The sequence below is a fragment of the Stegodyphus dumicola genome, chromosome 10, assembly GCF_044657685.1.
Source record: "Stegodyphus dumicola isolate Sdum_Otavi_A_Nest chromosome 10, ASM4465768v1".
In the NCBI taxonomy this organism is placed as follows: domain Eukaryota; kingdom Metazoa; phylum Arthropoda; class Arachnida; order Araneae; family Eresidae; genus Stegodyphus; species Stegodyphus dumicola.
Window position 1 is genome coordinate 29,955,281 of NC_140777.1, and position 22,211 is coordinate 29,977,491.

Consider the following 22,211-nt stretch of genomic DNA (forward strand, 5'->3'; position numbering starts at 1 on the left):
TAAATGTATCAAGTGAAATTATTTTATGCAAAAAAGCGCAAATCAAATCAGTTATCTTAGAACAAACTTCGAAACTTCCTCTTAGCCAATAATGTAGTTAATGTGGTATATGGTTTGCTGGAAATCAATTTTAGAGTTGTTTTCTTTAAACTCAAGATAGAAACGCTTTTTTCAAGTATTAAATACTGCACACGTTATGCAATTATTTGTAACATATATAAAAAGTAACATAAATTACCTGACTACAATGATTCTAATATTATTAAGCATAATTTAAGTGATAAAAGAGTAAACTAGATCAAACGGCCAGACGGATATTTAGTGTACTCATAGGAATGAAACATTTCTCGTAAAACTAATAGTGCTTAATGATATTTGATATATAATATTTGATTGGAAGTCAATATATTACTAAAATTAATTTTAATAAATAAAAAATACAATGAAACATCCATAAGCTGACCACTACGATTCCACACGGTTTTCTCTCTACCTCTGAAGGTGTCCTTCTTATGAAATCGGATCGGTGAGATTACATGCTACGTTTGATTAAAGTTGTTAGAAATAGTGAACATTGAGGTTTGTGTCACAAATGATTTCATTTTTTTGTGTGACTTTCACTGATTTATCTTTTTGTATTACTTCTATCAACAGAAACAATTGAAATAACGCAAATACAATAATAGGAAGTTCAATTTGAAATGACGTTAAAAAGAGAAAATATATATTCAGAAAACTTTGGATAGGGTAATAAAACTTTTACTATACATCAGGTTTTTTAAGGAATTCAAAACACTCTAGATTTAAAGTGCAGTGCAACGTGAACAAACATGTTTGAAATCAAAAACATGGAAGGCATCGATTTTCTATTGAAACAGCTAACTAAATTACGTTTAAATATTACTAAGCCTATTAATATAAAACATTTTTTTCGTATTTCTCGAAACTGATTTTTTGCTTAAATGAAAATTTTTGAGGCAAAAACTACATTTTTAAATTTCAAACCGATGAAAAGGTAGTATTATCTTTAGGCTATATCGATATGGGGACATGAAAAAAATCTGCAGTTACCTTGCCGGGATCCGAACACTAGACGTCGGGATTGCTAGCCGGACATGCTGTCATGTTACACCACGAAGGCACATGATAAGGATAGAGAAAATATCATATAAAGTAATAAATTTTGTTTCAAAAATCTTGAAACAGAAGAGATATTTGCTTAAGGGAAGTGGTGCCTTCATGGTGGGCACACTAAAGAGACCTTGTTCATATTTCACAAGGAAGAAACTTCGAAAACACCAATGTAGCCGTTCCGTTCACTGGACTTTGAAGCCAGATGTCGATTAATTTCAACGTTTTAGCCACAGTCCCATCGATGGTATTCAGTTTATTAGAATCTGTAATTAAAAGTATCTATCTAGATGTACTATTTAAGGAATTAAAGCCAGTAAGTACCTTCTTTGAATGATCTGTAAACTTAATTTCCTTATGACTAAAAAAGGAGCTAACCTATGAAAGAAGCTAAGCATTTTATCTTTCTTCAGTTTTATCTTCTTTCTTCAATTAGTGAAATGAATATCCTAAAGTCATTCATAGAAATGTATATTATTTATTTAATAACATTAATTCTAACTCAATTAATTCTTCCTGAGAACTTCAAAATTTTAATATCAAAGCTTTTTTCATGTGTTATCATAATTTTCCTCGTCAGCTGACGCAACTTTATTTTCGCTTTGTTTCGCTTATTGATTAACATATAAATTAGGTAATTGCATTTCCTACCTTTGTATTTTTTAATTTATTTATTTATTTAGTTTGCTCCTGTTTTTGCTCCTGAAGAGGATGGTTGTATGATCGCCCTCAAAATCAATAATCTTATTTAAATTCTACACCAATTTAAAAATTTTTCTCCCTAGTTTTTAATCCTGTGTAATCCAATAACGTAACAGTAATTGTTTTTCTAATCTAACAAAAATAATCGTAGGGACTGAGATGTCAGCAAACATATGCGTCATGTTAAAAAAATCTAATTCTAGAACTCCACACAGATAGTCAAATGCGTCTTTTTAATTAAAATTATAGTGTTTTTACCCTTTTCCCACAGGTATGCAAAAAATGGTTATTACATTTTTATGGAGAGGCGTAAGCAAATTCCTGTGATAATGAAACGCAGTTTTTTGCCATAATATTACGAAGGAAAAACTTTTGCAATATGTCTTCTTGTGTTAATCCTAGGAATATCCCACTGGTGAAATAAGAAAAAAAAATTCGATAACATACTCTTAGAAACGGAAAAATGCTTTAGATGCTCTCGAAGGGCAAAAAGGATATAATACCAGTGTAAGATTATATTTTTGGCTAACTGTAATAATCAGCTTTCATTTCTTCAGAAAAGTATTTTAAGTATCCGATTAAACTATATATTTTATACAAAGTATTAATTAGTTTTTTTTTAATTCGGTACCTATTGAAAGACTTACTAGTGTCCGAGGGGGTAATACCGATTAATTGGAGTATTTTTACCCAGGTTGAAACCTCTATGAACGGATTGGCTGCATAGGTATTTTCGTCACTTTCACCTTGCGTAACTTGAATACGAGACAATTTGCATAGGTATTTTCGTCACTTTCACCTTGTGTAACTTGAATACGAGCCAGTGTCTCTTAGAAAGTTTGCAGAAAGGTTGAGTTAGGTTAGGATGTTTGAATATGGCAAAGCACACGGGAGCTATTTCTTGTAAGGTAGAATTGCTTTCGTGGAGGACAATTTACCGAAAAGTGGTTCATATTAGCGTTAAAAACCTAAGGAAAACACTCATACAGCCAGCCATTTAGCCCTTCCTTGTTTATGGGATGACTTACCAACAGTTGTCGGTCTCAGCCACTTCTTTACTATTCAGATTTCCCTAAAGGAATTCCTCCTTTTAGATAATCTACAAATCTCTAATTCATATAAAATTGCTGCTATTCAAGGCTTTACTTTTACTAATAGTGGATGAGTAGTTGATAGCCTTGAAGACTGAAATCTCAACCATGGTTCGATTCTGTTGTTATTGTTGTAATTTATCTCATTCGTTTGCCAGTGACATCAGCACAAGTCCACACAATTCATCGCGGCAAGAAGAGCAAGACTTTGCCTATCGTTGGCAAGGATTTGAGCAGCATATCGGTGACAGTACAGCTTCGCTCATTTCCCCCCCCCCAATTTTGAAGGAGAGCACTCCGGGAGACGAGTTCGACGGTCCCCCACCCCTCTTTCCCTTCCACTAACCTCTCAAGAGGACTTTCGCCTCGTAGCATATTTAGAGTCTCCTATGCCTCACAGACACTATGCATTTACAAACATCATGCGTTCTCCGGAATTCGAACCTGGGCCCCTTCGGGATTGCGGTAGACGCCTGTGACCACTATACCGTCTGGGCGGCAGGGCTCAATTCTAGGCAAATACACTGGCTGTGCGGATGATTTTGGTGTTTTTCTCGTGTATAACGGAGTCTATTTTTCTCAGAAAGGTCCTTCACGAAAGCTACCTTCCCTTAAGCAGATAGCTCTCATGTGCATTGCCATATTCAGATAACCTAAACTTCAGATAGATAGCCTTGTGAACTAGCCGTATTCAAGAAAACCAAGTAACCCGGCTGAATTAAATGAAAAGTATTGAATAGCAGCAATTTTCTATGAATTAGAGATTTGTATGCACGTCTTTCCTAATGCATATTTATGCACAGTAATTCCAAAATACCGTCTACACGAGTTGGATATTTAGAAGAGAGGAAATAATAAAGTTGACTTGATAGGACGTTTTATACTTATGTTTGCAATATCTGTGCTGATAGTTTGTGTGCACATGGAAACAGTCTGTGTATGGTTCTATGACAGCTGGCCAGGAGTTAGACTTCAGTGTATAGGTAAAGGCAGAAGGGGTGGTACACCAGAATTTCACCATTGGTTGCACAGGTATAGATCTGCCGCACTAGCTGTGTAGTTTCGTCCTAATTTTGGGGAAGAATACCCTCTCTTCCCTTATCACAAATGTATCGAAAGGATTTCCGGCTCGCGATGTATTTTGACTGCTTCCTTACCGCACAGACATTATACGCCTAACATCCATATCTTCAGTGGGATTCCAACCGGGCTTATTGGTACAGCAATCAGCGTTGTTGAGCCAGCTGACACTTACACCAGTTAGGTGGCGGCGTAATTGTACACTAAATACGAGAGTTGAGCACGTTTACTTTCTAATAAAAGACATGAATTTTCCTGGATTCTGGGAGGCTCCTTCTTCCATAATGGTTGGACATTTTGCTTGTTAAGCTTTTGTCTACAAAGGTGGAACCCGTCGGTTATTTAGAAGTCTCATTATCGAGAATGTTACCTAGGGTGAGCAAGAGCGGTTGGTTGACATACTTGTCGCGAGAAATTGGAACCCACACCTCCAGCTTTGTAGGATAACATCCCAGGAGTGGACCTGAGCATCTTCCCTCCTTCTTCCCTTATCACTAAACTTCTTGAAAGAGTATTCGGTTCGCCATTATTTTAAGTCCTTCCCATGCTGCACAAACACATATACTTGCAAATACCACAGCCTTCTCCGATATTCGAATTTGTGAGCAACGATACAGAAGCAGTCATCGTAAACCATTATACCAATCACAGTGGCAAGTTGAGAATGTGCGCGAGATACAGACGATGCAGAGCAGAATCTGATACTCTGCAGAAGTCATGCATAATAGTTGCGAGATTAAATGGCATGCTTTAGAAGGAAGGCATTGTTTAATATCTACAGAGACAGTGAAATAGGAATAAGAATACAATAAAAGATGAAGTGTAAGCACACCGTTAGGGAGAATTCATTGTATATCTTAACGGTACGGCTAGCAAAAGTAGAACTTCGTTCCTAAGCAACTATATTTTATTGTGTCATCGAAGTAGCCGAGAGTTTAAGGTCGCTGAATACTGATAGTTCGACACGGGTTCGAATTTAGGCGAACGGATTGGATGCATGGTTGGTTTTTGTACTTTATTTCTTAGTGTAAGGTGAATAGAGCAAGTTTTTCTTAGAAAGTAGTCTACGAAGTCATCCGTATTCTTAGGCTGATAACCTTTGTGAGCTTTGGCTTAATAAAATATCCTAATCTCTGTCATCGAAACTGCTGCATTTTGTATAAAAGCTCTACTCTTTCAGCTTTAAGCCAAGATAGTTCTTGAAGTGACTAATCAGCAAAGAAAACAAGTTGCAGATCTGTAGTTGCATTCTGCATACGCAAATTTACCCTCTCTGTTTGGCTATTTCAGAAGTGTAAACGAAACTAATGACTTTTAAGCTCTATGATTAAGACAACTGTGAGTATAAAACTATCATATGGAAACTTTCTTACAACTTTTCACTATATATATTATAGTGCCACGAACTCTGAATGAGATAAGACATAACTCGGCTTACGCTCCCGCAAAATTCTTGCACTGTTTATGTTGTTGCGCTGTTTGTGTTATAAGCACTGTTTGCAGACTAATTTTATTAAACACGTTACACTGTCTCTAATCATGGTCATTTAAAACACCTGAAACTTAAAATAAATATCGTCGAAAAAGTTATAATTTGATGATATTAATATTCTCTTTATGAACGTTTAAATACTGTAAATATTATTTCGAGATATTCTGTGTGTTTGTAACCAAAGAAGTGTTTCACATGTAAGCTTTTATTTCTCAATGAGTACTTTTCACGAAAACAAAATGAATAAAGCATTTTAGAGTTAGAACAGAAAATATAAAATATCTAATTAAAAAGATTTTTTTTTTAAATTTTTCCTAAAGAATCATTTCAAAGAAACCGAATATAGGCAATTCCCCTTTGCAGCTTTGTTTGTTTTAATTCTAAAGAATTGTAGATAATTCAATTACAGATGCAGTAAACATGATTTAAAAGTTTTCTATTTATTGGTAATGCAGGAAATTAAATTGGAAAAATCTTACTAAATGATGTCTCTTAAAAAAGACAATTTCTCATTTCCAACTTGCTCGATATTTTAAACAAAGCCTAGATAATTATATTTCATGCTAACTTCAATTTTTACAAACCAAATGTCGATTATTGCTCTTTCAGCTGTAATCTGAGAGTAGAAATATCCGATTATATAATTATAAAATATGACGAGGCACTGATATTTCTGTGTTAATTAACTGCATGTAATTCAAAGTCATTTTACTTGGTTGTTTATTAATTTTCATTTGATGCTTACAATTATTATCTATCACCAATTTACATGAGAAGGAAAGCCCACCCATTAGAAGAATTAAATTAATTTCCTTTCGGTGTCGAGGCAGAAAGAAAATTACTCGGCTAAGTATTTAAGCTCTCTTGGTTAAAAGAGATATGCTTGCAGTTATGAAGTTTTGCAGATTTCATTTTGCTTGAAAGAATTTTTCTCATTCTATTCGCCACAGGATTAACTTTATGGGATTCATAGGAGTGAACCAAAAATTTCATTTTTGTGGTAAAAGGATTTTGCGTTAATTCCTTATGCTGGCAAATGTTTTTCTGTTATTGTTATTTTGCTTGCTTAAAATACATTTATAATTTTCCCCCATTCATTGTTTTAGTCGCAAAATAGTATAACAAAATTTAACTTTTTACGAAAGAAAAGCGTTTGCTTCCAAGTGCTTTTCTCATAAACGTTGCTAATGATTTTCAGTGAATATATTATGAACGTTTAGCACTATTTTATAGATCATTTCAAGTTCACGACCCCTTTTTCGGATTGTTTATTTATTTCCATGATGTCGGCATCATGTCAGTGCACTCGCTATCATTGTTTCCTTTAATAAGTAAAAATAAACATTTTTGCTCTTGTACAGGGTCGTTTTAAAGAATGATACGTATGAAATTCTCAATAGCCTTGGAGTGACCATTCAGATGTCCAGAAGATGACTTTGGCGTGTTGCTACCAAGACGTTCAACTGTGTGACTACATCTTGTCCAATTTAGAACAAGGAAAAGCTCCAACGGTGGTCGAGAGGGTGAACAATTGCTAATTTCTGACGTGCGAAAGATAACTTAGTGCTTTTCGAATAACTGAATTCCTCTTTATAGTAATGAAAAACAGTTTGTACTGCTGAACGAATAGCAATGTATTATTTCTTTTCCGTATATTCTTATTACAAACTATTCATAATTATGTTCCTAATGAGGTAAAAATGAATGGAATCTCTATAGAATGCTTGGGTTTTTCTATTTAAAATGCATTTTACAAAACTTTAAAATATAAGTGTCGTAATTTATTAACTTACTTTCTTAAATAGAGTGTAAGAATAGCAACAGTTACTTATACATATTTAACCTGAAATAACTATGCTATCATAAAATACAACGTCATTGAAAAATTACTTAAAACATTTCTTTTATTAAACGGTAATTTTGCTTCTCTTGTTATATCTATATGTGTGGTTTTTCAGTTCTTCTGAATTATATTATACGGTTCCCACTGATATGAAACCTGGCAACTCCTAACACAGATATTTTTTTGAAAACATTATAAATTAGTTTTGATGAAGGATATATGAATTTATGCACAGTAGTGTAATAGTCTAATTATTATGCTGAACTTCATTTTTTGCTACATATTACGTTGGCTTTTAATTATGCTGTTTTTTACACTGGTAAAAAATAATTATCACTTTACTTTTGTTTGATTGATTTAACATCGTTATTATAATATTAGATGCATACAGGTGATCGAATTGGATTATTTCAAAGCACGCGTAAGTTGTCTTAGGGACATAGGGATGGGGTACCTTCGTGAAGGAACTTCTTCAATAAAATTCACTCGTATTCATATTCCACATGGAACTGTATAGAAACTTTCATGCTGCAAGTCTCTTCTCCAGGATTTGAATCCAGGTCGAACTACTAATGTTAAGCGGCTTTATCACTCAGCCGCTCACGGACACGAATAGGAAAATGCTATAAATTTTAGTTGTGCATTTTTTTAAATGCAGTTTTAAGGAACTGCTGTTAAAACCAAGGATTTTGTGTTTGATTTGGAGATGTCATAAATTGAAAATTGCTTTTTCAAAGGGATTGAATTTAATGACGAATTACCATATGAACGGACAAAAATATTTTTGTATAATATAATTATAACAGAATTAAATAATTTGATATTAAATTAAAACAATCTTTAGGAGGTTCCGAAGCATTAACTATTAAGGACAAGAGTAAAATATATATTAAATGGGTTTCGAGTTTTAATCTTTGCTCAACATACACAAAATCCGTATTTTACTCTTGTATATGGTAAATTTTCTATGCATTTCAGAAATGGGTTTCTATATGAACATAATAAAATTCGATTAAAATTCGAATTTTAGTCAGAAGATTAGGTGAACGCAAAAGGATAGCTACTAATTCATTAAAAAAACGAATACTAAATTTTATTTATAATGTACTCAGCAATAATAAAATAAATGTAAAAGGAATGTAAAAAATTAATCTCCCGAACATTTTAAAATTTAAAATAAACAGGGACTTCAAATCAAATATAAAATTGCAGCTGCTTTGAAAAGCATTGAAAGCTATTTATTTCAGTTACCTTTGTTAAAGTACATACACATGAAAAATTTCACTCTTAACGACAATTATAAAAAAACCTCATTTTATATTAATTGAAATATAATCTGGTTAACTAATTAAAGTGCACAGCAAGCACTGGCATTGTTTAGTTGTGTTAGAAGAGCGTTATGTTTTGCGTTCCGTTTTGTGGAAATAAAAATATTTTATTTACATTTGTTTTATTTTATTTATTTCACTGTTTGATGAAATACGCCTCGATGGATGAATAAATTAATTTCCTCACTTGCATAAGTACGTATTTAGTCTACTGAACTAATATTAGTCGTTCAAATTGACATTTATTCAAACGCCCACCTAGTTTGTTTGTTTTTAGCGTATTTATATTAAACTATGTTAAAGGCAATTGCTATAAATTTTAATATCTAAATTTTGAACGGTTCAAAGTGTAACATCGCATTGACGTTGTATTTTTACAAAAGCTTTCTGCATTTCTGAAGAATATGACAATGATTCTACTTCAAACATCTACTATACTGCACTTCGCAGAAAGTAGGTCATTCAGATACATAACACAAAATAAATTGAAATTGTATTACAATAAGGCAACTAAAGTATGTCAAAGAGGAAGAATACTACAAAAACAACAGCCACTACAATTTTTTTTTCGTATCTTAAAATTACCAAGATATTATACTGTTATAAATTTGCTAAAATTAAAAGAGGAAACTTTGTTTTCGATCAGAAATACTTGAGCTTATTTTGCATAGGTTATTTATTTTTTATAGGAAACTAACAGCTAAAAGAGCTCTAAAATATTTAATAAAATAAAAGCCCAAGTATAGATCATATGTACTGGAGCTATAATATAAAGAGATTTTTATTATTTTTTGTTTGTATTATCGTATTTCTCCCTTTATCACCACTATTCTAATTGTTGCATTTCAAAGAAGGATTCGTGATTATTGGATGGGTTTATTTATGTTGTGAAAAATCTCTTAAGGGCTTCTGCCTAAGAAAGCGGATGCCTTTGTAAAGGAATTTCTAATGAAACCCGGCTTATTCTCGTTACATGTGGAAGAAACCACGAAAAATCTCATACAGCTAGCCCGTTTGCTAAGATTTAAACCTGAGTCAAACTACCGAATTTCAGCACTTTTACCACTCTAGATCTGATGTGTAGTAGCGCAATTATTGAATTTAAGGCATTTACTAAAATTTAGTTTCTTAGTTTAAAATTAAGCTTTAATAGCCAATGTGGTGTTTTAGAGACTACCAGTACATGCGAATATTGGTTATGATATGAAGATAATACCATCAGTAAGCGTATGATGCTTTCAAATCTTTAATTTATTCAAGTAAAATACTTGATAAAATTTCTGTGAAGTTTTCGTCCTTCCTTGACAAATTATTCATAAAAAAGACATTTTTCCCAGACTAAAAAACGCACCGTTTATGTTCAGCAAAGATTACTTTCGTTTAAATTATAAAAATGTAAAAAATGTTATTTGGTCTTCAGAAGAGGCACTAATTGACAAAATATTTTTGCTTGCACAATCAAAAGCCGTTCTATTTAAAATGTATAAAACTAGTGCGCTACCTACTTTGAAAATAGTCCTGTTAGCGTTCCACTTCTTTGGATTTTTGACCTTCTGTTTTTAGTTTTATTCACTTTGGGGAACAATTACGTTATAAAATATATAATTAGCTTCTATTTTCTCCCTACATGCATATATTTTTACCATCTTCCATCATGAACTCAAAAATGAACGTTTGTTTACATATTTGTATTCAGTTAATAATTAACTACATTTTTTCACCTCATAAATTTATTTCTTTAATGTTTAGCAATTGGTTAGTTTATTTGGTTCTAATAAAAATTTTGACTTTATTCTTTGGTATCTCGATATTTTTATTGGTCTAAAAAAGGTAGTTTCGCAGGCGCTACGCTGTTAATTTCGTTTGTTACAAATGTAAGCAAAACAATTGCACTATAATTAAGATAGGATTCATTCATTAGAAACATAATTTAATATTTGTATTAAAATATATTTGTGTTTAAAAAAAATTTTGAATTAATTTTACAGTATTATAAGCTATATTCAAAACACTTTACTAATATCATTAACATAAAGGGAGAATTACGTTTTAAAATATATCATTTTTACAGTTTTATTACATTGCTTAGCAACAGTTTACAGTAATATAACTTTAAAAGTGAGAAATAAAATAGGGAACAAATTGTCAGTTCTCTACATTGTTCTTAAAATCTGTCAGCTATAATGACAAATAATGTGCTATTGTAATTTGGGAAATCATTAAAGACCGCACACAGAATGGTAACAACTTTCAGAATTGGTAATGTCTGTAACATTATACAAGGTTAATAAAGAACTTAAGCTACATTGAATGGTAGTTTTCAAAATTTCGACTGCATTATTACCGCACTGATAATGCACCATGTCTTCAGATGCGAAGAGTTTAGATCACATACATTTCTGATGTCAAAAATTTGATTTTAATTTAATATATTTAAAGAGACTGTTTAATGAAAACATAATTTCATATTACCTTCAAAACCTACCAAAAGCAAATATAGAAAGCCTGTTGATATATATCAGTCAAGTACTTTTGTCTCTCAAAAAGCAACAAAACGTACATATCATCAAATGCTGTACAGACGAAAATTTTATGTTACAGGCAATTGTCACCTTTTTATATTTTCGTCACTGGAAATGTAGATAATTCTAATAAAATGATATTGTACATTTTTGTTGTACTCATTTATGCTTTTCTGTTGTTTTAATATGAAAGCCTACCAACACATAAGTTAATGACGACTAGACAAGAAAAATAACTAAACACAGATAATTTTAATATTATGTCAAGATATAAAAATATACAGTATTAAGCGATAAGCAATGAAATGAACTTTTTTGCATGCTTCAAATTCAGTACATTAACAATCTTCCTCCTCGGATGACGTTCATATTTAGGTAGTATGAGCAGAAAAATTAAAAATAATATTTAGAAAAATAACAGCTTTTATAAGCAATAAAAAAGCTAAATATTCCCAAGATAACGATTGGAAGTTGCTCTCCCTACATGCCGCTACGCATGACACGTCAAGAAACTACTATTTAATCATAAGCGGCACTAAGTAAAAAGCTGTCTTTCTTGACATATCTAGATTCCTGTTCGATGCTTCTTTCGATGCTTTTAATCCTTTACGGTATCTTAGTTACTGCCGCCGACGCTACTACAGTCTGCAGTTTAAAATAATTTAAAAAATAGGCACTTCAAGGTTATAATTATGTTATTCTTATTTACCATAATAACGTATGCTATCATCACCACATAAAGATGATTAAGACATTATATCAACTTAAGAGGACCCGGCCATACTGAACAAAAGTCTTTACCATATGATAGGTTACAATTCAAAATAATTATGTTATTAAGGTTTTCAATTTTAAATTAAAATGTTTTAGCTTAATATTTAGAAACGTAACAGTTATATTGTAGGTAAATTTGAAACTGATGCGAATATGTTTATCACTGATTTCTCTGACAATTAGTTTTAATTTCTATATTGTTAGTTTGGTACTTAAGCCTTGTTAGTGCAATTGATTTCGGTTCTTGGATTGCAAAATATTTGTTGCGCAAAACCTTTCCCAGCTTCGTGGGGGTTGTTGTGCAGCAAATCCATGTTAATTGTGCTATCAAGGTTTTTAATTTTAAATTGGAATTGCTTAGATTTATTCTTTATCGTTATCATTTTCATGACTGGGGTTAGTAGAGAAAAGGGAGGCATTTCTGCACATGGACTGCAAGTGAGGGCTTAAATGACTTGATCAGTGTTCCCCAAACAACTTAGCAGTGCTGTGAATAAGGTTATCAAGAAGAAGCGGTAAATTTAAAGTCTTCCTTTGGTAGGCTTTTGGTTGACTAAATACTCCAGGATTTCTTATCGGAATGGAGTTCTGTTAGTAAAGAACTATTAATTTTTTTTATTTGTTTGAAGGAAAAATGACCCGAAAGTTAAATTTCTGTAAAATACATGAGATTTTAGAGTGTATTGATGGAGAGAAGGTAATAACAACATATTTCGTATAATCTCCTAAATGTGAAAAGCACCTATCAACAGCAACTGGTTTTAAGTAGTGCAGTGCTTGAACAGCAGCCGAATTGGAGAAAAAAACCTGAAGTGCTGAGAAAATGAAGAAACAAAATGAAGCTAAATTCCGTTTGATCTGTGTTTCAGGCAAAACTGAGTAGTGGAAATTAAAGAAAAATATAAGAAAAAAACTACTTCGAGTAAAATTCATTCCAACCCAGTTATTATTATTTCAAAGTCCGACAATAATAGACAGATAGTCGTCATGGCCAAAAACATTTACACCGATGGTGTTGCTAAACTCTTAAAGAAAGACCCATATAATCTGACCTTCCTTCACCTTCGGACCTTTCAGAAATAAAAATTGCGACTAAATCTTCTTAAATCCTTCTGACTGACTGACTATAGCATCTATTGTGGATTGTGCCAGATTATACGCTGTACCGAAAATTTATAACAGGGGTATTCCATTCCGCCCCATTATATTAAAGTAGACACTTCCTAGTACCTGTTAGTAAAGTAATGTAATATATTAAGTTGCTTCCTCTGTATATGTAAGAAAGATAAAAATATATAGAATTATAATCAACCAAGAATTGTTATTATTAAGAAGAATTACGTTATTCAAAATTTGATGCCTCTAAGTACCATCGTTTTCTCACAATGCAAGAAACATACATACATTCATGTAGATTCTTCATTATATAATTTCTTTAAATATAATAATAGAGTGCGATAATATTTGGTGGGAACAATTTGAAAAGTGAAACAGACATTTATAGTGAAACAACGCAAAATGTCGTTTCGAAACTAATAGCCCTTCTGGGCTACCGCCCCTTTGAGCTAAAAACAAAGAAATAAAATGCAGTTTTGAATTAACAAAAGAAATTAAATAAAAATAATTTTTTTCAAAATTTTACGAAAATTTTCCAACAAGTTTTAGAGAAACGACGATCAAGGTATAATATTCTGCGTCTCGAATGAAAATATGTACATAATATGCAAACAATGTATTATTTTAATAGTATCTGGAAAATGAAGTCAATTTTGAAATAACGGGAGGTAAGGTTTTCTTAACCGAGAATACAAAAAGGTGGAATTGTAAAAGTTATTTAGGAAAAGACAACTGAGAAAAACTAAATTACAGACTAGGCAAATTTGTCTAAGCTTTGCAATTGCGGAAGTTGAAAAAAAACTAAAAGTAAGAAACAATTTAAATTTGCAAAAATTAAATTCCTGTTTATATTAAAAATGTGAAAGAGCAAATGTCTAAATTAGTGGAACACGATATGGCGCCAAGTACTAACAAAAAAGGGCAAATTTTAAATAAAAATGCAATGCATAAAACCAAAAGAGATAAGAAGATTATTGTCCCAAAACAATGCAAGAAATTTCAGAAAAAAGGTAAATAAAAATGCATTTTACAAACAGCGGGCAAAATATTTAAATGTAAAATGTAAAACAATTATACAAACTACAGTGAAATGGAATTAAACTTTGCAACCGAAGCTTCGAAACTGGAAATTAAGCGAGAGGAAAGGAGCTGTATTCATCATTTACAATTGAAAAAAAAAAGATACAAAGTTAAGAAAATAAACATTTTAGTGGTTGTATTGTTACAAATACACGAGCTGAATGGTGGGAATGCCGCTTCAGTAAAAAATTATGTTCCTGTTTTAACTTTAAAATGCATCAGATTAAAATGATAAAGTTTTGTTATTTTGTTAAAAATGTGTAAGATAGGGAAAGCGAGAGAAAAACCAAGAAATTGAAGATCATAAGATAACAGAAAAATATCTTCACCCATTATGCGTGCAAAAATTATTCTCGACTGCGATACAAATGTTCTTTTGCTGATAATAGAGACAAAAGAAACACTCATATTTACAAATTATATAACTGCTAATACCTAACTTCCGGGTTTATGTATCTCCTATCATCAGTAATAATAAAATCAGTATATTCTATTACGCAGTTTTGAAGTTGTAAATTAAAAAATAGTTAGAGGAATTTTATTGCGGAAAAGTGCAGTTTTGAGTAGGTTACTTCTTTATGAACAGTTTTCCGTATGAATTCAGTTTTTTAATTAAAAATTGGTTAATTATTTGTTTTGACAATAAATTTTTACACATATTTCAAATCGAATTTATTAGTTAACTGAAGGTATCATTGAAATCATTAGAATACTGGTAATCAGAAATTGGAGATCCAATTGTTTAGTTTATTGGCATCAAATGTTATTGAATATTTTTTGTTACGTATTGCTTTGTTTTAATTTGCTTTTATTTCAGTTTTGTTTTTTATGTATTTGCATCAAATTGCTCGTAATTTGTGTTTTTATGTTGGATAGCTTATCACTCTTCGTTGTTTCTGTATATTTTCTTGATTTTTTAATTTAATTTATGATTTCGCAGCATTTTGTTGTGTGACGTTGATATTATACACTCTTTTGCAAAAAAATTCAAGCACCAAGAAGGACTTTCGCGATCAGGAGGAAATTTAGTATGCAAAAGCATTTTGATTGAACATGAAAAAGATCAGAGTTTCAAGGCAAATGAACAGGAATTGCGATCATAGCGCGCATTTCTAGTGCGCAATTCCCAAAGTATAAAACCAGTAACAGAGGCGGAAAATTTATCTATTTTTGTTGCTGCCATTGTGATTCCGTAAAGGAGCAATTAAAGATGCCATTACGACGATATCGAAGACCTTACAGACAACTAAACGACTTCGAACGTAATCGCATTGTAGGATTGTTTGAAGCTGGGTGGTCATATCGTGCAACAGGCCACCACCTGCAGCGTACAGACACTGCTGTGAAAAGATGTTGGCAGCAATGGTTGCTACAAGGAAATTGCCTACGAAATGAAGGCTTTGGAAGGCCAAGGAGCACAAATGCGAGGCAAGATATGATGATTGATCGCCATGCCCGAATCGCCCCAACGGTATCATTGTCGACTATTCAACACACTACAGGCACGTCTATATTCCCGTAGTACCATCTACCATCTCAAAGCGCTTGTCTGAGGCGGGGTTACGCTTACAGAAGCCTTTAAGACGTTTGCCTTTGACCCCACAACATCGGCGGAGTCGTCTGGAGTGATGTCGCAGCCGATCATCATCAGAGTGGCACCGTTCAGGAATGAATCCCGCTTCACTCTTGAAGCAGATGATCACCGTGCTCCTGTCTGGACGGGGACGGGAGGACGGAGAGGACGGGGCCAGCGGTCCCAATCAGCCTTTGTTTACAAAGGCATACAGCCATAACCCCTGGAGTGATGGTGTGGGGCGCTATTTCTTAGGACAGCAGGTCATCTTTAGTCATCCTCCGTACACCATTAACAGCTCAACATTATGTTGCTACCATCCTGCGGTCGGTTGCATTACCCTTCATGGCACGTCATCCTGTGGCCATTTAACACAAAGACAATGCCAGGCCCGCATATTTCTGGACTATCTCCGTGCGGTTGATATTCTTCCTTGGCCAGCAAGGTCACCAGACCTTTCACAATCGAGCATGTCTGGAAGATGGAAGGCAGCCAGATTTGGGCACCCCAAAATATAGTAGATCTGGAGCGACAATTGATGAATGCCTGGCAGAATGTGTCTCAGGATGACATAAGGAACCTCTATCACTCCTTGGCTCGACGAATTCAAGCATGCATTGCCGCCAGGGGCAGTTCGACCAACTACTAATTTGAACACTCAATGGGTGATGAACAGGTACTATGACCTTGATTTTTTAATCATTTTGTTATTTGTGTATGAGCTATACACATATTCAATTTCATCAAAAAGAACCATATCCTTCATGGTGCTGTGATTTTTTTGCAAAAGAATGTATATTAATTATATAGTTTTTATTATTTTTCATCCTATACATATATATAGGTATATATAATGGTATATATTGGTGAAAATATTGGTTTTGATTGAAAAAATCTTAGTGCAAGATTACGCAGTGATATTGTTTGGTTCATAAAGACGATCACAGCAATCATGCTTAATTTAACAATCATCATGCTTAATTATTTTTTATAAAACATTTTTGAAACAGAAATTCGAGCAAATGGTGCGTCTTTTAATATATTTAAAGACGGAAGAAAGGAAGACCAGCAGCAGCGAACGGTAAACTCAGGTTAAGAATGATAGAGCTTTGGTTTAATTTCAGTCCTAATGGTTACTCTAGGTTTCAGTTTGCAAATTTTAACATTAATACTAGCTGAAGCGTTATGTAAGTACTTTTGTTATCATCGATTTAAGTTTCAGTGGCATTGATTAATTTTGAAATGACGCAGCTTAGAGTTATTAATTAATAAAACAATAAAACATAATTTAATGATAATTACAAATTAAAGGTAGGATTATGTTATACATATTATTCACCTTACAGACTCAAGTACGAGTTACATATATATAAATATTAATTATTTATTTACTCAGCTGCAATTGAAAAAGGAACTTGCTGTACAACAGTTGGTACAGTTAATTTAGATTTTAATGGTCAACCTAAAGGACCATTTTAAAGTTTAATATGGGTTTTCACTAGAGACTACCAGTAGACATGGCCTAGGTGAAGTAACGAGACATTTTATAAAATACTAGACGAATATACATTCAGACTAATATGAGAGCGTCATATATCATCTGTATATTTGGAAACTGAAAAATACCTTAACTATCTCTCTAAAAACATTTAATGATTTTATTTAGATGTATCATGAATTCAATGTGTTTTCATTTAAATCATTCAGATTAAAAAGTCAATCAATAATATTTTTAAGAACTGCATCTATTGCCTTTGAATTGCTTAGTTTGTTAATCGAGAACAGACAGAATGAGAAGTGGAGCAACCTGTTTATAGATAATAACCATTTAAAGTGAATCAATGCAAAATATGCAAAATAGTGTTTTCAGACTAATAGACATTTTGAGCTAAAAATAAAGTTCCAGAAATGGTGAATTTTTTATTGTTTTATGTTGATTTGAGTTTTCCGTAAACCAAGATATATTTTAAATTTCCAAGTTCCATAACGACAATATTATAGCCAAAAATGTGTCCTCTAACTCTTTACCAACATAATAGTGTAGAATCGATACTTACTGTCTAGGAATATGATGTCTGTAAACTTACTTCTTAGGTGGCTGTCTAAGGGCTAATAAACTAGTCTGATTTATGTAAAACTTTAATATTTAATGAAGCATGAATAGTTGCTACAAACTACAAAGTAATTACATACGTAGAAGGAAATAGATGAGATTATTTATAGATGAAGAGAAAGAATCATCTTTTACATACAAACATCTTTTAATCGCGTCATCGTCTTAATGGCGGAATCGTCTGACTTCATCATCGAAAAAGTAAAAAATTTATTCCCACAGCTTGTCGCGTCATCCGATTATAATGAACGATGCTATCCCACAATATTAAAACTAATTAAGTTTCACTATCGAATGCTTAAGATGGTCGACCGCTAGTGAAAATGATACAGGAAAGAAACAAGAAATGTTTTTCAGCACAGAACTCTTGCGGGTTTTTCACAAAACATATACGTAGTCATCTAGAAATATACAGCGGAGGAAGAAAATGGCTGCTGCTATTCTGTAGATAATTCTGATAAAATTGCTAAATGTGGATATTTTGAGCGCCAAAAATAAACTTGTTTACCACTGTGATTGCCAACAGCAAATTTTGTGGCATAGTGAAATTTCGTAAAATCTCCCAAAATAGGCTGCATCGCAGAATATATTTCGATATATATATATCTTCAATTTCGCATTCCTATTGCTTTAGCATTTAATCTTTTGCTTACTTAGAAGCAGTGTGCTTCTAAATAAGCAAATGTATTTATAGGCTTTTACGTGTTACTTTCATTTCCAATAACTGCGATGTGTAAACAAAAACACTTCCTCAGATTTCAATAAAATTATAATCTGCACTTACTTTAAATGACTTTGGGAGATAAAATACACTTGATTATAAACCCTGAAAAGGGAAAACTTTAAATAATAATATAGAATAAAAATTAGTAATTATAGAATAAAAAAGTATAAATAAACCAAGAATAACGTTTTTTTTTTTGCTATCAATCGCAAACGTTTCTCCAGGATTTCCAACAATTTAAGAACACTTTTCTTTCAATAGGCCTTAAGCCAGTAAAATGTTAGCACAAAATTGCCTTGAAAAACTTTGGTGCCTGTCCCCTGAAATTAATTATAATCAAATTCTACACTTTTCTTAATTTACATTATGTCTATAGTATATATAGGGAGTTTCAACAAATCGGTTACAAACGTTTAGGAAAGACAGTGTACACCTAGAGGATGAAAAAAATCATACCAATGCATGGTCGGAAACTCTTTCTTGGCGCGGTAGCGACGACACAAAACAACGTTTTTTCAGATCAAGTCTACGAATTAAATCTTTGGCAAGAACATGAAAGCAACTACTCATGGCCAAGGCCTTGTTAACTTTATAGGTGACAACATAACTCATTCCCAGCTGCATTTCAATTTTAATGGAAAACATGCTGCAGAGGATACATACGGAGCCTTTTCAGTCTTTTTCTCTACATCAGCAACCTCTCGGAGTGACTTTCGCATCGACGGTATTTTAAATATCCTCATTCCTGAAAGAAAATGCAAATTGACAAGCATCCATGCCTTCGCTGAGATACGAGCCAAAGTCAAAAAACAAAGCCGACACTATCAACCACAGTACCGATTAAGGTGGGAAAATGTAGCCTTTTGTTAATGACGAAACACTCTAGCAATCTAAAAATTGATAGCTATGTGATATTTCATTACTCAATATTCAGTTTTGGATGTATCCTTTATGCAGCTGGAAACACTGTTGATAATTTCAATGTACAGTTGCCATAATGCGATGCTGAGTTGCTTTGCTAACTTTCACAACATCGTGCATGGGACGTTAGATTTACTGTATTACAGTTAAGCAAATCAGACTTATCTATCTAATGGGTGTGACTGCCGAAAACATCGCGGCAAAAACGTAGCGGCCGAAAATATCGCCGAGAAAACAACGCAAGACGAAAACGTTGAGGTACAAAATATCACGGGAGAAAAGAAAGCAAAGAGAAAACATCGCAGTTCTGAAACATCGTGGTCGAAAATAAAGCGGTTCAAAAACTTCTCAGTTTAAAAACATCGTTGTTGAAAATATTGTGGTAAAAAAAATCAAGTATCTACAAATCATCGCATGACGATAACATCGCAAACATGCGTTTTCAGGTTTTAAAAGTTGTAAATGCATGTTCATATAAAGATTTGGAAGCGCAAGAAGGAAAGAGGGATTCATTTAATTCTATATTTCATATTTTTGAACGAACTAATAAATTTTCCTAAAAAAGTAAGAAGGAAGCTTAAGCATTTAAAAATTGAAAATGAGTTGAAAATTAATGCAATAGGTAGAACTTCGTAGAATTTTAAATTTGCATAATTAACAAAGGTCATCAATAAATTCCCCTTTTTTAATAAAGTTCTACTAATATTTTTTTGAAGGAAGCATACAGTCTAAAAATGCTTAGAAAAAGGAAGATAAATAACTGCATGAAGCTTATAAAAATTGCTTAGTTAATTATAAAATTATTTTCTTTCACATTTGTTAATCTGATGTTGTTTTACTGAAACTTATATTTTGTTTTGTTTCCGTTTATTCGTAAAGTGACCCAATATTTTCATGTATAGCGTGAAATAAATTTTTTGGATGTCGATTAGTTAGTTACATAATCTATCACTATGGGATTTGAAAAACTCATATATGCGATGTTATCGTCCTGCGATGATTTTTAGATACTTTATTATTTAACTACGATATTGTCGACGACGATGTTTTTCAACTGGGAAATTTTTGAACCGGTTTATTTTGGACCACGATATTTTGTACGACGATGTTTTAGAAATACAATGTTTTCTCTTTGCTTCCTTTCTACCACGACGTTTTGTACCGCGATGTTTTCGCCTTGCGTTGTTTTCTTCGCGGCGTTTTCGGCTGTAACCCTAATGGGGAGTTTGCCTTCGTGAAAGATCTAAAGTAAACTGGCAGGTATTGGCATTTTATTTGGGAAAACCCTGGAACGGCTCATGAAACCAGCACTTTCAGCACAATTTGACCAAAATCTAATAAGTGGTCGTTTCAGCAACAGATTTTCATAACGTCCTGTCGAATTAGACTTTTAACGATGAAAAGAAAGTGAAACATCAAGAAAGTGAAACGTGAAATTTTAGGCTTTGAAATACCGTCGTAAAAGTACATAGTGAAATTTAAAGAACTGATCGAGAGTTTTGGAATGTCATCAAACCGAGATAGAAATTTTCTACAGTAAATGTTTCAATCAAACATTTAATTGGGAGTATTATGGAATTTAATGTTTTCACTCACACCCTAAATAACAATAACGGCATTCAGAGTACAGTTTTGTCAGGACACTCAAAATTGCCTGTTGGCATGTACATGCATATCTGGCATAATGAATGCCATACAGAAATCTCCAAGACATTAGAAGGGAAACATGTTTTGAGACATTAACTTTCCTAATCATGTTAAAAATCTGTTGTGTACAATAAATATGTTATTGCTTTGAAAATTGGTAGAGTTAAATTCCCGAATTATTCCCATATCAACAGGCTGCATTTCATTTGCATAAAAAAAACTTTCAATTTCTAGAACGCATAATTTCAGATGATAAGAAATAATGTGTTTTAATATCCTTAATTTATTAAAATTGTTGAGTATATAACACAATCTAATACATTGCGGAGTAAAATGTATCTAGTAATTTGAATGGGCAACCCTGCTAGAATGCAGGTGCGTATGTGCGACATACATATACCTGGTTAGAGACAAGAACCAGGCATTTGGTATACCATGGGAATGTTGGCCGATATAATTGCATATCGCTACGTGAAGGCATTCATACGAATAGGTGCATAACAGATGCCAGCGTATACTGCGGCAGAACAATGATAGTCGTCAGAATTCTGGACAAGACAGCTGATGGATACAATTTGGTTCCAAAAATGGCGTAAATGCAGAGAGAAGTAAGGTTGTACTTTCGGAGACATTCTTTTATTTGTCTAATTTTCCACTTTGAAGATTTTTCTCTACCATCTCGCTCTAGAGATTTGAAAATTCCGGATTGCCTTCTCTGAGGTTAGTTGAAGCAGAAACATTTTGCCTATCATTTACAAACGCCTGACGAATTGCAAACTATCATGAGACATGAAGTACATACTATTTCACAGAACGAGTTGCGAAGAGTCATGGAAGTACTTCCGCATCGCCTCGAAAAGTTCATCCAAGTTAAAGACCGATCTTTACAGGACATTATTTTCAAAGTTCACGGATGTCTGTATTATCTATGTTACTAAACGCCTATGTGCACACGTTTAATTTAAAATCATATAAAGTTACTATGCATATTAATTACATTTATATTGTTATTTAAATTTAATAGATACATTATGCTCCAATCTGTTTAAAAAATAATAAATTCAGAAAATCGAG